Below are 17002 nucleotides of genomic sequence, written 5' to 3' on the forward strand. Positions count from 1 at the left end.
CCGGGAACATATCTTCCAAAGGCCTGTGAAACAAGTTTCTTTGCAGGCCTGATCTGGCTGAAGTAGAACTTCTGCTCTGGGTGTGCTACATTGCCCTGGAGCTGAAGGGCACAACGTGCAGGCTTCTTTCCAAATGCGAGTTGGGCCCCAAAGCATCTTGCTTCCAGCGCTTTGGGAAGCTAAGAAACAACTCGCTCTGCACAGTGCTCTTTCAGCCTACCGGGAACAACTCTTCCAAAGGCCGGTGAAACACAGTTTCTTTGCAGGCCTGATCTGTCTGAAGGAGAACTTCTGCTCTGGGTGTGCTACATTGCCCTAGAGCTGAAAGGCACAACGTGCAGGCTTCTTTCCAAAGGGCAAGTTGGGCCCCAACGCATCTTGCTTCCAGCTCTTTGGGAAGCTGAGAAACAACTCGCTCTGCACAGTGCTCTTACAGCCTACCGGGAACATCTCTTACAAAGGAATGTGAAACGCAGTTTCTTTGCAGGCCTGGTCTGCCTGAAGTGGAACTTCTGCCCTGGGTGTGCTACATTGCCCTAGAGCTGAAAGGCACAACGTGCAGGCTTCTTTCCAAAGGGCGAGTTGGGCCCCTCAGCATCTTCCTTCCAGCTCTTTGGGAGGCTAAGAAACAACTCGCTCTGCACAGTGCTCTTACAGCCTACCGGGAACATCTCTTCCAAAGGCCTGTGAAACGCAGTTTCTTTGCAGGCCTGATCTGGCTGAAGTAGAACTTCTGCTCTGGGTGTGCTACAGTGCCCTAGAGATGAAAGGCACAACGTGCAGGCTTCTTTCCAAAGGGCGAGTTGGGCCCCAAAGCATCTTGCTTCCAGCTGTTTGGGAAGCGAAGAAACAACTCGCTCTGCACATTGCTCTTACAGCCTACCGGGAACATCTCTTCCAAAGGCCTGTGAAACGCCATTTCTTTGCAGGCCTGATCTGTCTGAAGTACAACCTCTGCTCGGGGTGTGCTACATTGCCCTAGAGCTGAAAGGCACAACGTCCAGTCTTCTTTTCAAAGGGCGAGTTGGGCCCCAAATCATCTTGCTTCCAGCTCTTTGGGAAGCGAAGAAACAACTCGCTCTGCACAGTGCTCTTACAGCCCACCGGGAACATCTCTTCCAAAGGCCTGTGAAACGCAGTTTCTTTGCATGGCTGATCTGGCTGAAGTAGAACTTCTGCCCTGGGTGTGCTACATTGCCCTAGAGCTGAAAGGCACAACGTGCAGGCTTCTTTCCAAAGGGCGAGATGGGCCCCAAAGCATCTTGCTTCCAGGTCTTTGGGAAGCTAAGAAACAACTCGCTCTGCACAGTGCTCTTGCAGCCTCCCTGGAACATCTCTAACACGGCCTGTGAAACGCAGTTTCCTTGCAGGCCTGACCTGGCTGAAGTAGAACTTCTGCTCTGGGTGTGCTACATTGCCGTGGAGCTGAAAGGCAGAACGTGCAGGCTTCTTTCCAAAGGGTAAGTTGGGCCCCATGGCATCTTGCTTCCAGCTCTTTGGAAAGCTAAGAAACAACTCGCTCTGCACAGTTCTCTTACAGCCTACCGGGAACATCTCTTACAAAGGCCTGTAAAATGCAGTTTCCTTGCAGGGCTGACCTGGCTGAAGTAGAACTTCTGCTCTGGGTGTGCTACATTGCCCTAGAGCTGAAAGGCACAACGTGCAGGCTTCTTTCCAAAGGGCGGGTTGGACCCCAAAGCATCTTGCTTCCAGCGCTTTGGGAAGCTAAGAAACAACTCGCTCTGCACAGTGCTCTTTCAGCCTACCGGGAACAACTCTTCCAAAGGCCGGTGAAACACAGTTTCTTTGCAGGCCTGATCTGGCTGAAGGAGAACTTCTGCTCTGGGTGTGCTACATTGCCCTAGAGCTGAAAGGCACAACGTGCAGGCTTCTTTCCAAAGGGCAAGTTGGGCCCCAACGCATCTTGCTTCCAGCTCTTTGGGAAGCTGAGAAACAACTCGCTCTGCACATTGCTCTTACAGCCTACCGGGAGCATCTCTTCCAAAGGCCTGTGAAACGCAGTTTCTTTGCAGGCCTGATCTGTCTGAAGTACAACTTCTGCTCTGGGTGTGCTACATTGCCCTAGAGCTGAAAGGCACAACGTCCAGGCTTCTTTCCAAAGGGCGAGTTGGGCCCCAAAGCATCTTACGTCCAGCTCTTTGGGAAGCTAAGAAAAAACTCGCTCGGCACCGTGCTCTTACAGCCTACCGTGAACTTCTCTTACAAAGTCCTGTGAAACGCAGTTTCTTTGCAGGCCTGATCTGGCTGAAGTAGAACTTCTGCTCTGGGTCTGCTACATTGCCCTAGAGCTGAAAGGCACAACGTGCAGGCTTCTTTCCAAAGGGCGAGTTGGGCCCCAAAGCATCTTGCTTCCAGCTCTTTGGGAAGCTAAGAAACAACTCGCTCTGCACAGTGCTCTTTCAGCCTACCAGGAACATCTCTTACAGAGGCGTGTGAAATGCACTTTCTTTGCAGGCCTGATCTGGCTGAAGTATAACTTCTGCTCTGGGTGTGCTACATTGCCCTAGAGCTGAAAGGCACAACGTGCAGGCTTCTTTCCAAAGGGCGAGTTGGGCCCCACATCATCTTGCTTCCAGCTCTTTGGGAAGCTAAGAAACAACTCGCTCTGCACAGTGCTCTTACAGCCCACCGGGAACATCTCTTCCAAAGGCCTGTGAGACGCAGTTTCTTTGCAGGCCTGATCTGGCTGAAGAAGCACTTCTGCCCTGGGTGTGCTACATTGCCCTAGAGCTGAAAGGAACAACGTGCAGGCTTCTTTCCAAAGGACGAGCTGGGCCCCACAGCATCTTGCTTCCAGCTCTTTGGGAAGCTAAGAAACAACTCGCCCTGCACAGTGCTCTTACAGCCTACGGGGAACATCTCTTACAAAGGCCTGTGAAAAGCAGTTTCTTTGCAGGCCTGATCTGGCTGAAGTAGAACTTCTGCTCTGGGTCTGCTACATTGCCCTAGAGCTGAAAGGCACAACGTGCAGGCTTATTTACAAAGGGCGAGTTGGGCCCCAAAGCATCTTGCTTCCAGCTCTTTGGGAAGCTAAGAAACAACTCGCTCTGCACAGTCCTCTTACAGCCTTCCGGGAAAATCTCTTCCAAAGTCCTGTGAAACGCAGTTTCTTTGCAGGCCTGACCTGGCTGAAGCAGAACTTCTGCTCTGGGTGTGGTACATTGCCCTAGAGCTGAAAGGCACAACGTGCAGGCTTCTTTCCAAAGGGCGAGTTGGGCCCCAAAGCATCTTGCTTCCAGCTCTTTGGGAAGCTAAGAAACAACTCGCTCTGCACAGTGCTCTTTCAGCCTACCAGGAACATCTCTTACAGAGGCGTGTGAAATGCACTTTCTTTGCAGGCCTGATCTGGCTGAAGTAGGGCTTCTGCCCTGGGTGTGCTACATTGCCCTAGAGCTGAATGGCACAACGTGCAGGCTTCTTTCCAAAGGGCGAGTTGGGCCCCACAGCATCTTGCTTCCAGCTCTTTGGGAAGCTAAGAAACAACTCGCTCTGCACAGTGCTCTTACAGCCTACCGGGAACATCTCTTCCAAAGGCCTGTGAAACGCAGTTTCTTTGCAGGTCTGATCTGGCTGAAGTAGAACTTGAGCTCTGGGTGTGCTACATTGCCCTATAGCTGAAAGGCACAACGTGCAGGCTTCTTTCCAAAGGGCGAGTTGGGCCCCAAAGCATCTTGCTTCCAGCTCTTTTGGAAGCTAAGTAACAACTCGCTCTGCACAGTGCTCTTGCAGCCTACCGGAACATCTCTTCCAAAGGCCTGTGAAACGCAGTTTCCTTGCAGGCCTGACCTGGCTGAAGTAGAACTTCTGCTCTGGGTGTGATACATTGCCTTAGAGCTGAAAGGCACAACGTGCAGGCTTCTTTCCAAAGGGCGAGTTGGACCCCAAAGCATCTTGCTTCCAGCTCTTAGGGATGCTAAGAATCAACTCGCTCTGCACACTGCTCTTACAGCATACCGGGAACATCTCGTCCTAAGGCCTGTGAAACGCCGTTTCTTTGCAGGCCTGATCTGGCTGAAGTAGAACTTCTGCTCTGGGTGTGCTACATTGCCCTAGTGCTGAAAGGCACAACGTGCAGGCTTCTTTCCAAAGGACGAGTTGGGCCCCAAAGCATCTTGCTTCCAGCTCTTTGGGAAGCTAAGAAACAACTCGCTCTGCACAGTGCTCTTACAGCCTACCGGGAACATCTCTTCCAAAGGCCTGTGAAACGCGTTTTCTTTGCAGGCCTGATCTGGCTGAAGCAGAACTTCTGCTCTGGGTGTGCTACATTGCCCTAGAGCTGAAAGGCACAACGAGAAGGCTTCTTTCCAAAGGGCGAGTTGGGCCCCAAAGCGTCTTGCTTCCCGCTCTTTGGGAAGCTAAGAAACAACTCGCTCTGCACAGTGCTCTTACAGCCTACCGGGAACATCTCTTCCAAAGGCCTGTGAAACGGAGTTTCTCTGCAGGCCTGACCTGGCTGAAGTAGAGCTTCTGCCCAGGGTGTGCTACATTGCCCTAGACCTGAAAGGCACAACGTGCAGGCTTCTTTCCAAAGGGCGAGTTGGGCCCCAAAGCATCTTGCTTCCAGCTCTTTGGGAAGCTAAGAAACAACTCGCTCTGCACAGTGCTCCTACAGCCTACCGGGAACATCTCTTCCAAAGGCCTGTGAAACGCAGTTTCCTTGCAGGCCTGACCTGGCTGAAGTAGAACTTCTGCTCTAGGTGTGCTACATTGCCCTAGAGCTGAAAGGCACAACGTGCAGGCTTCCTTCCAAAGGGCGAGTTGGGCCCCAAAGCATCTTGCTTCCAGCTCTTTGGGAAGCGAAGAAACAACTCGCTCTGCACAGTGCTCTTACAGCCCACCGGGAACATCTCTTCCAAAGGCCTGTGAAACGCAGTTTCTTTGCAGGGCTGATCTGGCTGAAGTAGAACTTCTGCCCTGGGTGTGCTACATTGCCGTGGAGCTGAAAGGCAGAACGTGCAGGCTTCTTTCCAAAGGGTAAGTTGGGCCCCAATGCATCTTGCTTCCAGCTCTTTGGGAAGCTAAGAAATAACTCGCTCAGTACAGTGGTATTACAGCCTGCAGGGAACATCTCTTGCAAAGGCCTGTGAAACGCTGTTTCTTTGCAGGCCTGCCCTGGCTGAAGTAGAACTTCTGCTCTGTGTGTGCTACATTGCCATGGAGCTGAAAGGCACAACGTGCAGGCTTCTTTACAAAGGGCGAGTTGGACCACAAAGCATCTTACTTCCAGCTCTTTGGGAAGCTAAGAAACAACTCGCTCAGCACAGTGCTCTTACAGCCTACCGGGAACATCTCTTCCAAAGGCCTGTGAAACGCAGTTTCTTTGCATGCCTGATCTGGGTGATGTAGAACTTCTGCCCTGGGTGTGCTACATTGCCCAAGAGCTGAAAGGCACATCGTGCAGGCTTCTTTCCAAAGGGAGAGATGGGCCCCAAAGCATCTTGCTTCCAGCTCTTTGGGAAGCTAAGAAACAACTCGCTCTGCACAGTGCTCTTACAGCCTACCGGGAACATCTCTTACAAAGGCCTGTGAAACGCAGTTTCCTTGCAGGCCTGACCTGGCTGAAGTAGAACTTCTGCTCTGGGTGTGCTACATTGCCCTAGAGCTGAAAGGCACAACGTGCAGGCTTCTTTCCAAAGGGCGAGTTGGACCCCAAAGCATCTTGCTTCCAGCTCTTTGGGAAGCTAAGAATCAACTCGCTCAGCACAGTGCTCTTACAGCCTACCGGGAACATCTCTTACAAAGGCCTGTGAAACGCAGTTTCTTTGCAGGCCTGATCTGGCTGAAGTAGAATTTCTGCCTGGGTGTGCTACATTGCCCTAGAGCTGAAAGGCACAACTTGCAGGCTTCTTTCCATACGGCGAGTTGGGCACCAAAGCAACTTGCTTCCAGCTCTTTGGGAAGCTAAGAAACAACTAGCTCTGCACAGTGCTCTTACAGCCTACCGGGAACATCTCTGACAAAGGCCTGTGAAACGCACTTTCTTTGCAGGCCTGATCTGGCTGAAGTAGAACTTCTGCTCTGGGTGTGCTACATTGCCCTAGAGCTCAAAGGCACAACGTGCAGACTTCTTTCCAACGGCGAGTTGGGCCCCAAAGCATATTGCTTCTGGCTCTTTGGGAAGCTAAGACACAACTCCCTCAGTACAGTGCTATTACAGCCTACTGGGAACATCTCTTGCAAAGGCCTGTGAAACGCTGTTTCTTTGCAGGCCTGCCCTGGCTGAAGTAGAACTTCGGCTCTGTGTGTGCTACATTGCCGTGGAGCTGAAAGGCACAACGTGCAGGCTTCTTTCCAAAGGGCGAGTTGGGCCCCAATGCATCTTGCTTCCAGCTCTTTGGGAAGCTAAGAAACAACTCGCTCAGCACAGTGCTCTTACAGCCTACCGGGAACATCTCTTCCAAAGGCCTGTGAAACGCAGTTTCTTTGCAGGCCTGATCTGGCTGAAGTAGAATTTCTGCCTGGGTGTGCAGCATTGCCCTAGAGCTGAAAGGCACAACGTGCAGGCTTCTTTCCAAAGGGCGAGTTGGCCCCCATAGCATCTTGCTTCCAGCTCTTTGGGAAGCTAAGTAACAACTCGTTCTGCACAGTGCTCTTACAGCCTACTGGGAACATCTCTTCCAAAGGCCTGTGAAACGCAGTTTCTTTGCAGGCCTGATCTGGCTGAAGTAGAACTTCTGCTCTGGGTGTGCTACATTGCCCTAGAGCTGAAAGGCACAACGTGCAGTCTTCTTTCCATAGGGCGAGTTGGGCACCAAAGCAACTTGCTTCCAGCTCTTTGGGGAGCTAAGAAACAACTAGCTCTGCACAGTACTCTTACAGCCTACCGGGAACATCTCTGACAAAGGCCTGTGAAACGCTGTCTCTTTGCAGGCCTGCCCTGGATGAAGTAGAACTTCTGCTCTGTGTGTGCTACATTGCCGTGTAGCTGAAAGGCACAACGTGCAGGCTTCATTCCAAAGGGCGAGTTGGGCCCCAGTGCATCTTGCTTCCAGCTCTTTGGGAAGCTAAGAAACAACTCGCTCTGCACAGTGCTCTTACAGCCTACCGGGAACATCTCTTACAAAGGCCTGTGAAACGCAGTTTCCTTGCAGGCCTGACCTGGCTGAAGTAGAACTTCTGCTCTGGGTGTGCTACATTGCCCTAGAGCTGAAAGGCACAACGTTCAGGCTTCTTTCCAAAGGGCGAGTTGGACCCCAAAGCATCTTGCTTCCAGCTCTTTGGGAAGCTAAGAACCAACTCGCTCAGCACAGTGCTCTTACAGCCTACCGGGAACATCTCTTACAAAGGCCTATGAAAAGCAGTTTCTTTGCAGGCCTGATCTGGCTGAATTAGAATTTCTGCCTGGGTGTGCTACATTGCCGTAGAGCTGAAAGGCACAACCTGCAGGCTTCTTTCCAAAGGGCGAGTTGGGCCCCAAAGCATCTTGCTTCCAGCTCTTTGGGATGCTAAGAAACAACTAGCTCTGCACAGTGCTCTTACAGCCTACCGGGAACATCTCTGACAAAGGCCTGTGAAACGCAATTTCTTTGCAGGCCTGATCTGGCTGAATTAGAACTTCTGCTCTGGGTGTGCTACATTGCCCTAGAGCTCAAAGGAACAACGTGCAGACTTCTTTCCAATGGCGAGTTGGGCCCCAAAGCATCTTGCTTCCAGCTCTTTGGGAAGCTAAGAAACAACTCCCTCAGTACAGGGCTATTACAGCCTACCGGGAACATCTCTTGCAAAGGCCTGTGAAACGCTGTTTCTTTGCAGGCCTGCCCTGGCAGAAGTAGAACTTCTGCTCTGTGTGTGCTACATTTCCGTGGAGCTGAAAGGCACAACGTGCAGGCTTCTTTCCAAAGGGCGAGTTGGGCCCCAATGCATCTTGCTTCCAGCTCTTTGGGAAGCTAAGAAACAACTCGCTCTGCACAGTGCTCTTACAGCCTACCGGGAACATCCCTTACAAAGGCCTGTGAAACGCAGTTTCCGTGCAGGCCTTACCTGGCTGAAGTAGAACTTCTGCTCTGGGTGTGCTACATTGCCCTAGAGCTGAAAGGCACAACGTGCAGGCTTCTTTCCAAAGGGCGAGTTGGACCCCAAAGCATGTTGCTTCCAGCTCTTTGGGAAGCTAAGAAGCAACTCGCTCTGCACAGTGCTCTTACAGCCTACCGGGAACATCTCTTCCAAAGGCCTGTGAAACGCAGTTTCTTTGCAGGCCTGATCTGGCTGAAGTGGAACTTCTGCTCTGGGTCTGCTACATTGCCCTAGAGCTGAAAGGCACAACGTGCAGGCTTCTTTCCAAAGGGCGAGTTGGGCCCCAAAGCAACTTGCTTCCAGCTCTTTGGGAAGCTAAGAAGCAACTCGCTCTGCACAGTGCTCTTACAGCCTACCGGGAACATCTCTTCCAAAGGCCTGTGAAACGCAGTTTCTTTGCAGGCCTGATCTGGCTGAAGTAGAACTCCTGCCCTGGGTGTGCTACATTGCCCTAGAGCTGAAAGGCACAACGTGCAGGCTTCTTTCCAAAGGGCGAGTTGGGCCCCAAAGCATCTTGCTTCCAGCTCTTTGGGAAGCTAAGAAACAACTCGCTCTGCACAGTGCTCTTACAGCCTACAGGGAACATCTCTTCCAAAGGCCTGTGAAACTCAGTTTCTTTGCAGGCCTGATCTGGCTGAAGTAGGACTTCTGCTCTGGGTGTGCTACATTGCCCTAGAGCTGAAAGGCACAACGTGCAGCCTTCTTTCCAAAGGGCGAGTTGGGCCCCAAACATCTTGCTTCCAGCTCTTTGGGAAGCTAAGAAACAACTAGCTCTGCACAGTGCTCTTACAGCCTACCGGGAACATCTCTTCCAAAGCCCTGTGAAACGCAGTTTCTTTGCAGGCCTGATCTGGCTGAAGTAGAATTTCTGCCTGGGTGTGCTGCATTGCCCTAGAGCTGAAAGGCACAACGTGCAGGCTTCTTTCCAAAGGGCGAGTTGGGCCCCACAGCATCTTGCTTCCAGCTCTTTGGGAAGCTAAGAAACAACTCGCTCTGCACAGTGCTCTTACAGCCTACCGGGAGCATCTCTTCCAAAGGCCTGTGAAACGCTGTTTCTTTGCAGGCCTGATCTGGCTGAAGTAGAACTCCAGCTCTGGGTGTGCTACAGTGCCCTAGAGCTGAAAGGCACAACACGCAAGCTTCTATCCAAAGGGCGAGTTGGGCCCCAAAGCATCTTGCTTCCAGCTCTTTGGGAAGCTAAGAAACAACTCGCTCTGCACAGTTCTCTTACAGCCTACAGGGAACATCTCTTCCAAAGGCCTGTGAAATGCACTTTATTTGCAGGAGTGATCTAGCTGAAGTAGAACTTCTGCTCTGGGTGTGCTACATTGCCCTAGAGCTGAAAGGCACAACGTGCAGGCTTCTTTCCAAAGGGCGAGTTGGGCCCCAAAGCATCTTGCTTCCAGCTCCTTGGGAAGCTAAGAAACAACTCGCTCTGCACAGTGCTCTTACAGCCTACCGGGAATATCTCTTCCAAAGGCCTGTGAAACGCAGTTTCTTTGCAGGCCTGATCTGGCTGAAGTAGAACCTCTGCCCTGGGTGTGCTACATTGCCCTAGAGGTGAAAGGCACATCGTGCAGGCTTCTTTCCAAATGGCGAGTTGGGCCCCAATGCATCTTGCTTCCAGCTCTTTGGGATGCTAAGTATCAACTCGCTCTGCACAGTGCTCTTACAGCCTACCGGGAACATCTCGTCCTGAGGCCTGCGAAACGCAGTTTCTTTTGCAGGCCTGATCTGGCTGAAGTAGAACTTCTGCTCTGGGTCTGCTACATTGCCCTAGAGCTGAAAGGCACCACGTGCAGCCTTCTTTCCAAAGGGCGAGTTGGGCCCCAAAGCATCTTGCTTCCAGCTCTTTGGGAAGCTAAGAAACAACTCGCTCTGCAAAGTGCTCTTACAGCCTACGGGGAACATCTCTTACAAAGGCCTGTGAAACGCAGTTTCTTTGCAGGCCTGATCTGGCTGAAGTAGAACTTCTGCTCTGGGTCTGCTACATTGACCTAGAGATGAAAGGCACAACGTGCAGGCTTATTTCCAAAGGGCGAGTTGGGCCCCACAGCATCTTGCTTCCAGCTGTTTGGGAAGCTAAGAAACAACTCGCTCTGCACAGTGCTCTTGCAGCCTACCGGGAACATCTCTTCCAAAGGCCTGTGAAACGCAGTTTCTTTGCAGGCCTGATCTGGCTGAAGTAGAACTTCTGCTCTGGGTGTGCTGCAGTGCCCTAGAGCTGAAAGGCACAACATGCAAGCTTCCATCCAAAGGGCGAGTTGGGCCCCAAAGCATCTTGCTTCCAGGTCTTTGGGAAGCTAAGAAACAACTCGCTCTGCACAGTGCTCTTACAGCCCACCGGGAACATCTCTTCCAAAGGCCTGTGAGACGCAGTTTCTTTGCAGGCCTGATCTGGCTGAAGTAGCACTTCTGCCCTGGGTGTGCTACATTGCCCTAGAGCTGAAAGGCACAACGTGCAGGCTTCTTTCCAAAGGGCGAGCTGGGCCCAAAAGCATCTTGCTTCCAGCTCTTTGGGAAGCTAAGAAACAACTCGCTCTGCACAGTGCTCTTACAGCCTACCGGGAAAATCTCTTCTAAAGGCCTGTGAAACGCAGTTTCTTTGCAGGCCTGTTATGGCTGAAGTAGAACTTCTGCTCTGGGTGTGCTACATTGCCCTAGCGCTGAAAGTCACAACGTTCAGGCTTCTTTCCAAGGGGCGAGTTGGGCCCCAAAGCATCTTGCTTCCAGCTCTTTGGGACGCTAAGAAACAACTAGCTCTGCACAGTGCTCTTACAGCCTACCGGGAGCATCTCTTCCAAAGGCCTGTGAAACACAGTTTCTTTGCAGGCCTGACCTGGCTGAAGTGGAACTTCTGCTCTGGGTGTGCTACATTGCCCTAGAGCTGAAAGGCACAACGTGCAGGCTTCTTTCCAAAGGGCAAGTTGGGCCCCAACGCATCTTGCTTTCAGCTCTTTGGGAAGCTGAGAAACAACTCGCTCTGCACATTGCTCTTACAGCCTACCGGGAACATCTCTTCCAAAGGCCTGTGAAACGCAGTTTCTTTGCAGGCCTGGTCTGCCTGAAGTAGAACTTCTGCCCTGGGTGTGCTACATTGCCCTAGAGCTGAAAGGCACAACGTGCAGGCTTCTTTCCAAAGGGCGAGTTGGGCCCCTCAGCATCTTCCTTCCAGCTCTTTGGGAGGCTAAGAAACAACTCGCTCTGCACAGTGCTCTTACAGCCTACCGGGAACATCTCTTCCAAAGGCCTGTGAAACGCAGTTTCTTTGCAGGCCTGATCTGGCTGAAGTAGAACTTCTGCTCTGGGTGTGCTACAGTGCCCTAGAGATGAAAGGCACAACGTGCAGGCTTCTTTCCAAAGGGCGAGTTGGGCCCCAAAGCATCTTGCTTCCAGCTGTTTGGGAAGCGAAGAAACAACTCGCTCTGCACATTGCTCTTACAGCCTACCGGGAACATCTCTTCCAAAGGCCTGTGAAACGCCGTTTCTTTGCAGGCCTGATCTGTCTGAAGTACAACTTCTGCTCTGGGTGTGCTACATTGCCCTAGAGCTGAAAGGCACAACGTCCAGGCTTCTTTTCAAAGGGCGAGTTGGGCCCCAAAGCATCTTGCTTCCAGCTCTTTGGGAAGCTAAGAAAAAACTCGCTCTGCACAGTGCTCTTACAGCCTACCGGGAACTTCTCTTACAAAGTCCTGTGAAACGCAGTTTCTTTGCAGGCCTGATCTGGCTGAAGTAGAACTTCTGCCCTGGGTGTGCTACATTGCCCTAGAGCTGAAAGGCACAACATGCAGGCTTCTTTCCAAAGGGCGAGATGGGCCCCAAAGCATCTTGCTTCCAGGTCTTTGGGAAGCTAAGAAACAACTCGCTCTGCACAGTGCTCTTGCAGCCTCCCTGGAACATCTCTAACACGGCCTGTGAAACGCAGTTTCCTTGCAGGCCTGATCTGGCTGAAGTAGAACTTCTGCTCTGGGTGTGCTGCATTGCCGTGGAGCTGAAAGGCAGAACGTGCAGGCTTCTTTCCAAAGGGTAAGTCGGGCCCCATGGCATCTTGCTTCCAGCTCTTTGGGAAGCTAAGAAACAACTCGCTCTGCACAGTTCTCTTACAGCCTACCGGGAACATCTCTTACAAAGGCCTGTAAAATGCAGTTTCCTTGCAGGGCTGACCTGGCTGAAGGAGAACTTCTGCTCTGGGTGTGCTACATTGCCCTAGACCTGAAAGGCACAACGTGCAGGCTTCTTTCCAAAGGGCGAGTTGGACCCCAAAGCATCTTGCTTCCAGCTCTTTGGGAAGCTAAGAAACAACTCGCTCAGCACAGTGCTCTTACAGCCTACCGGGACCATCTCTTCCAAAGGCCTGTGAAACGCAGTTTCTTTGCAGGCCTGATCTGGCTGAAGTAGAACTTCTGCTCTGGGTGTGCTACATTGCCCTAGAGCTGAAACGCACAACGTGCAGGCTTCTTACCAAAGGGCGAGTTGGGCCCCAAAGCATCTTGCTTCCAGCTCTTTGGGAAGCTGATAAACAACTCGCTCTGCACAGTGCTCTTACACCTACCGGGAACATATCTTCCAAAGGCCTGTGAAACAAGTTTCTTTGCAGGCCTGATCTGGCTGAAGTAGAACTTCTGCTTTGGGTGTGCTACATTGCCCTAGAGCTGAAAGGCACAACGTGCAGGCTTCTTTCCAAAGGGCGAGTTGGGCCCCAAAGCATCTTGCTTCCAGCTCTTTGGGAAGCTAAGAAACAACTCGCTCTGTACAGTGCTCTTACAGCCTACCGGGAACATCTCTTCCAAAGGCCTGTGAAACGCAGTTTCTTTGCAGGCCTGATCTGGCTGAAGTAGAACTTCTGCTCTGGGTGTGCTACATTGCCCTAGAGATGAAAGGCACAACGTGCAGGCTTCTTTGCAAAGGGCGAGTTGGGCCCCAAAGCATCTTGCTTCCAGCTCTTTGGGAAGCTAAGAAACAACTCGCTCTGCAGAGTGCTCTTACAGCCTACCGGGAACATCTGTTCCAAAGGCCTGTGAAACGGAGTTTCTTTGCAGGCCTGATCTGGGTGAAGTAGAGCTTCTGCCCTGGGTGTGCTACGTTGCCCTAGAGCTGAAAGGCACAAAGTGCAGGCTTCTTTCCAAAGGGCGCGTAGGGCCCCGAAGCATCTTGCTTCCAGCTCTTTGGGACGCTAAGAAACAACTCGCTCTGCACAGTGCTCTTACAGCATACCGGGAACATCTCTCACAAAGGAGTGTGAAACGCTGTTTCTTTGCAGGCCTGATCTGGCTGAAGTAGAACTTCTGCTCTGGGTGTGCTACATTGCCGTGGAGCTGAAAGGCACAACGTGCAGGCTTCTTTGCAAAGGGTGAGTTGGGGCCCAATGCATCTTGCTTCCAGCTCTTTGGGATGCTAAGAAACAACTCGCTCTGCACAGTGCTCTTACAGCCTACCGGGAACATCTCTTTCAAAGGCCTTTGAAACGCAGTTTCCTTGCAGGCCTGATCTGGCTGAAGTAGAACTTGAGCTTTGGGTGTGCTACATTGCACTAGAGCTGAAAGGCACAACGTGCAGCCTTCTTTCCAAAGGGCGAGTTGGGCCGCAAAGCATCTTGCTTCCAGCTCTTTGGGAAGCTAAGAAACAACTCGCTCTGCACAGTGCTCTTACATCTTCCCGGGAACATCTGTTCCTAAGGCCTTTGAATCGCAGTTTCCTTGCAGGCCTGACCTGGCTGAAGTAGAACTTCTGCTCTGGGTGTCCTACATTGCCCTAGAGCTGAAAGGCACAACATGCAAGCTTCCATCCTAAGGGCGAGTGGGGCCCCAAAGCATCTTGATTCCAGCTCTTTGGGAAGCAAAGAAACAACTCGCTCTGCACAGTGCTCTTCCAGCCCACCGGGAACATCTCTTCCAAAGGCCTGTGAGACGCAGTTTCTTTGCAGGCCTGATGTGGCTGAAGTAACACTTCTGCCCTGGGTGTGCTCCATTGCCCTAGAGCTGAAAGGAACAACGTGCAGGCTTCTTTCCAAAGGGCGAGCTGGGCCCCAAAGCATCTTGCTTCCAGCTCTTTGGGAAGCTAAGAAACAACTCGCTCTGCACAGTGCTCTTACACCTACCGGGAACATATCTTCCAAAGGCCTGTGAAACACAGTTTCTTTGCAGGCCTGATCTGGCTGAAGTAGGACTTCTGCTCTGGGTGTGCTACATTGCCCTAGAGCTGAAAGGCACAACGTGCAGGCTTCTTTCCAAAGGGCAAGTTGGGCCCCAACGCATCTTGCTTTCAGCTCTTTGGGAAGCTGAGAAACAACTCGCTCTGCACATTGCTCTTACAGCCTACCGGGAACATCTCTTACAAAGGAATGTGAAACGCAGTTTCTTTGCAGGCCTGGTCTGCCTGAAGTAGAACTTCTGCCCTGGGTGTGCTACATTGCCCTAGAGCTGAAAGGCACAACGTGCAGGCTTCTTTCCAAAGGGCGAGTTGGGCCCCTCAGCATCTTCCTTCCAGCTCTTTGGGAGGCTAAGAAACAACTCGCTCTGCACAGTGCTCTTACAGCCTACCGGGAACATCTCTTCCAAAGGCCTGTGAAACGCAGTTTCTTTGCAGGCCTGATCTGGCTGAAGTAGAACTTCTGCTCTGGGTGTGCTACAGTGCCCTAGAGATGAAAGGCACAACGTGCAGGCTTCTTTCCAAAGGGCGAGTTGGGCCCCAAAGCATCTTGCTTCCAGCTGTTTGGGAAGCGAAGAAACAACTCGCTCTGCACATTGCTCTTACAGCCTACCGGGAACATCTCTTCCAAAGGCCTGTGAAACGCCGTTTCTTTGCAGGCCTGATCTGTCTGAAGTACAACTTCTGCTCTGGGTGTGCTACATTGCCCTAGAGCTGAAAGGCACAACGTCCAGGCTTCTTTTCAAAGGGCGAGTTGGGCCCCAAAGCATCTTGCTTCCAGCTCTTTGGGAAGCTAAGAAACAACTCGCTCTGCACAGTGCTCTTACATCTTCCCGGGAACATCTGTTCCTAAGGCCTTTGAATCGCAGTTTCCTTGCAGGCCTGACCTGGCTGAAGTAGAACTTCTGCTCTGGGTGTCCTACATTGCCCTAGAGCTGAAAGGCACAACATGCAAGCTTCCATCCTAAGGGCGAGTGGGGCCCCAAAGCATCTTGATTCCAGCTCTTTGGGAAGCAAAGAAACAACTCGCTCTGCACAGTGCTCTTCCAGCCCACCGGGAACATCTCTTCCAAAGGCCTGTGAGACGCAGTTTCTTTGCAGGCCTGATGTGGCTGAAGTAACACTTCTGCCCTGGGTGTGCTCCATTGCCCTAGAGCTGAAAGGAACAACGTGCAGGCTTCTTTCCAAAGGGCGAGCTGGGCCCCAAAGCATCTTGCTTCCAGCTCTTTGGGAAGCTAAGAAACAACTCGCTCTGCACAGTGCTCTTACACCTACCGGGAACATATCTTCCAAAGGCCTGTGAAACACAGTTTCTTTGCAGGCCTGATCTGGCTGAAGTAGGACTTCTGCTCTGGGTGTGCTACATTGCCCTAGAGCTGAAAGGCACAACGTGCAGGCTTCTTTCCAAAGGGCAAGTTGGGCCCCAACGCATCTTGCTTTCAGCTCTTTGGGAAGCTGAGAAACAACTCGCTCTGCACATTGCTCTTACAGCCTACCGGGAACATCTCTTACAAAGGAATGTGAAACGCAGTTTCTTTGCAGGCCTGGTCTGCCTGAAGTAGAACTTCTGCCCTGGGTGTGCTACATTGCCCTAGAGCTGAAAGGCACAACGTGCAGGCTTCTTTCCAAAGGGCGAGTTGGGCCCCTCAGCATCTTCCTTCCAGCTCTTTGGGAGGCTAAGAAACAACTCGCTCTGCACAGTGCTCTTACAGCCTACCGGGAACATCTCTTCCAAAGGCCTGTGAAACGCAGTTTCTTTGCAGGCCTGATCTGGCTGAAGTAGAACTTCTGCTCTGGGTGTGCTACAGTGCCCTAGAGATGAAAGGCACAACGTGCAGGCTTCTTTCCAAAGGGCGAGTTGGGCCCCAAAGCATCTTGCTTCCAGCTGTTTGGGAAGCGAAGAAACAACTCGCTCTGCACATTGCTCTTACAGCCTACCGGGAACATCTCTTCCAAAGGCCTGTGAAACGCCGTTTCTTTGCAGGCCTGATCTGTCTGAAGTACAACTTCTGCTCTGGGTGTGCTACATTGCCCTAGAGCTGAAAGGCACAACGTCCAGGCTTCTTTTCAAAGGGCGAGTTGGGCCCCAAAGCATCTTGCTTCCAGCTCTTTGGGAAGCTAAGAAAAAACTCGCTCTGCACAGTGCTCTTACAGCCTACCGGGAACTTCTCTTACAAAGTCCTGTGAAACGCAGTTTCTTTGCAGGCCTGATCTGGCTGAAGTAGAACTTCTGCTCTGGGTCTGCTACATTGCCCTAGAGCTGAAAGGCACAACGTGCAGGCTTCCTTCCAAAGGGTGAGTTGGGCCCCAAAGCATCTTGCTTCCAGCTCTTTGGGAAGCGAAGAAACAACTCGCTCTGCACAGTGCTCTTACAGCCCACCGGGAACATCTCTTCCAAAGGCCTGTGAAACGCAGTTTCTTTGCATGGCTGATCTGGCTGAAGTAGAACTTCTGCCCTGGGTGTGCTACATTGCCCTAGAGCTGAAAGGCACAACATGCAGGCTTCTTTCCAAAGGGCGAGATGGGCCCCAAAGCATCTCGCTTCCAGGTCTTTGGGAAGCTAATAAACAACTCGCTCTGCACAGTGCTCTTGCAGCCTCCCTGGAACATCTCTAACACGGCCTGTGAAACGCAGTTTCCTTGCAGGCCTGATCTGGCTGAAGTAGAACTTCTGCTCTGGGTGTGCTACATTGCCGTGGAGCTGAAAGGCAGAACGTGCAGGCTTCTTTCCAAAGGGTAAGTCGGGCCCCATGGCATCTTGCTTCCAGCTCTTTGGGAAGCTAAGAAACAACTCGCTCTGCACAGTTCTCTTACAGCCTAC

The sequence above is a fragment of the Equus caballus genome, chromosome 3, assembly GCF_041296265.1.
Source record: "Equus caballus isolate H_3958 breed thoroughbred chromosome 3, TB-T2T, whole genome shotgun sequence".
In the NCBI taxonomy this organism is placed as follows: domain Eukaryota; kingdom Metazoa; phylum Chordata; class Mammalia; order Perissodactyla; family Equidae; genus Equus; species Equus caballus.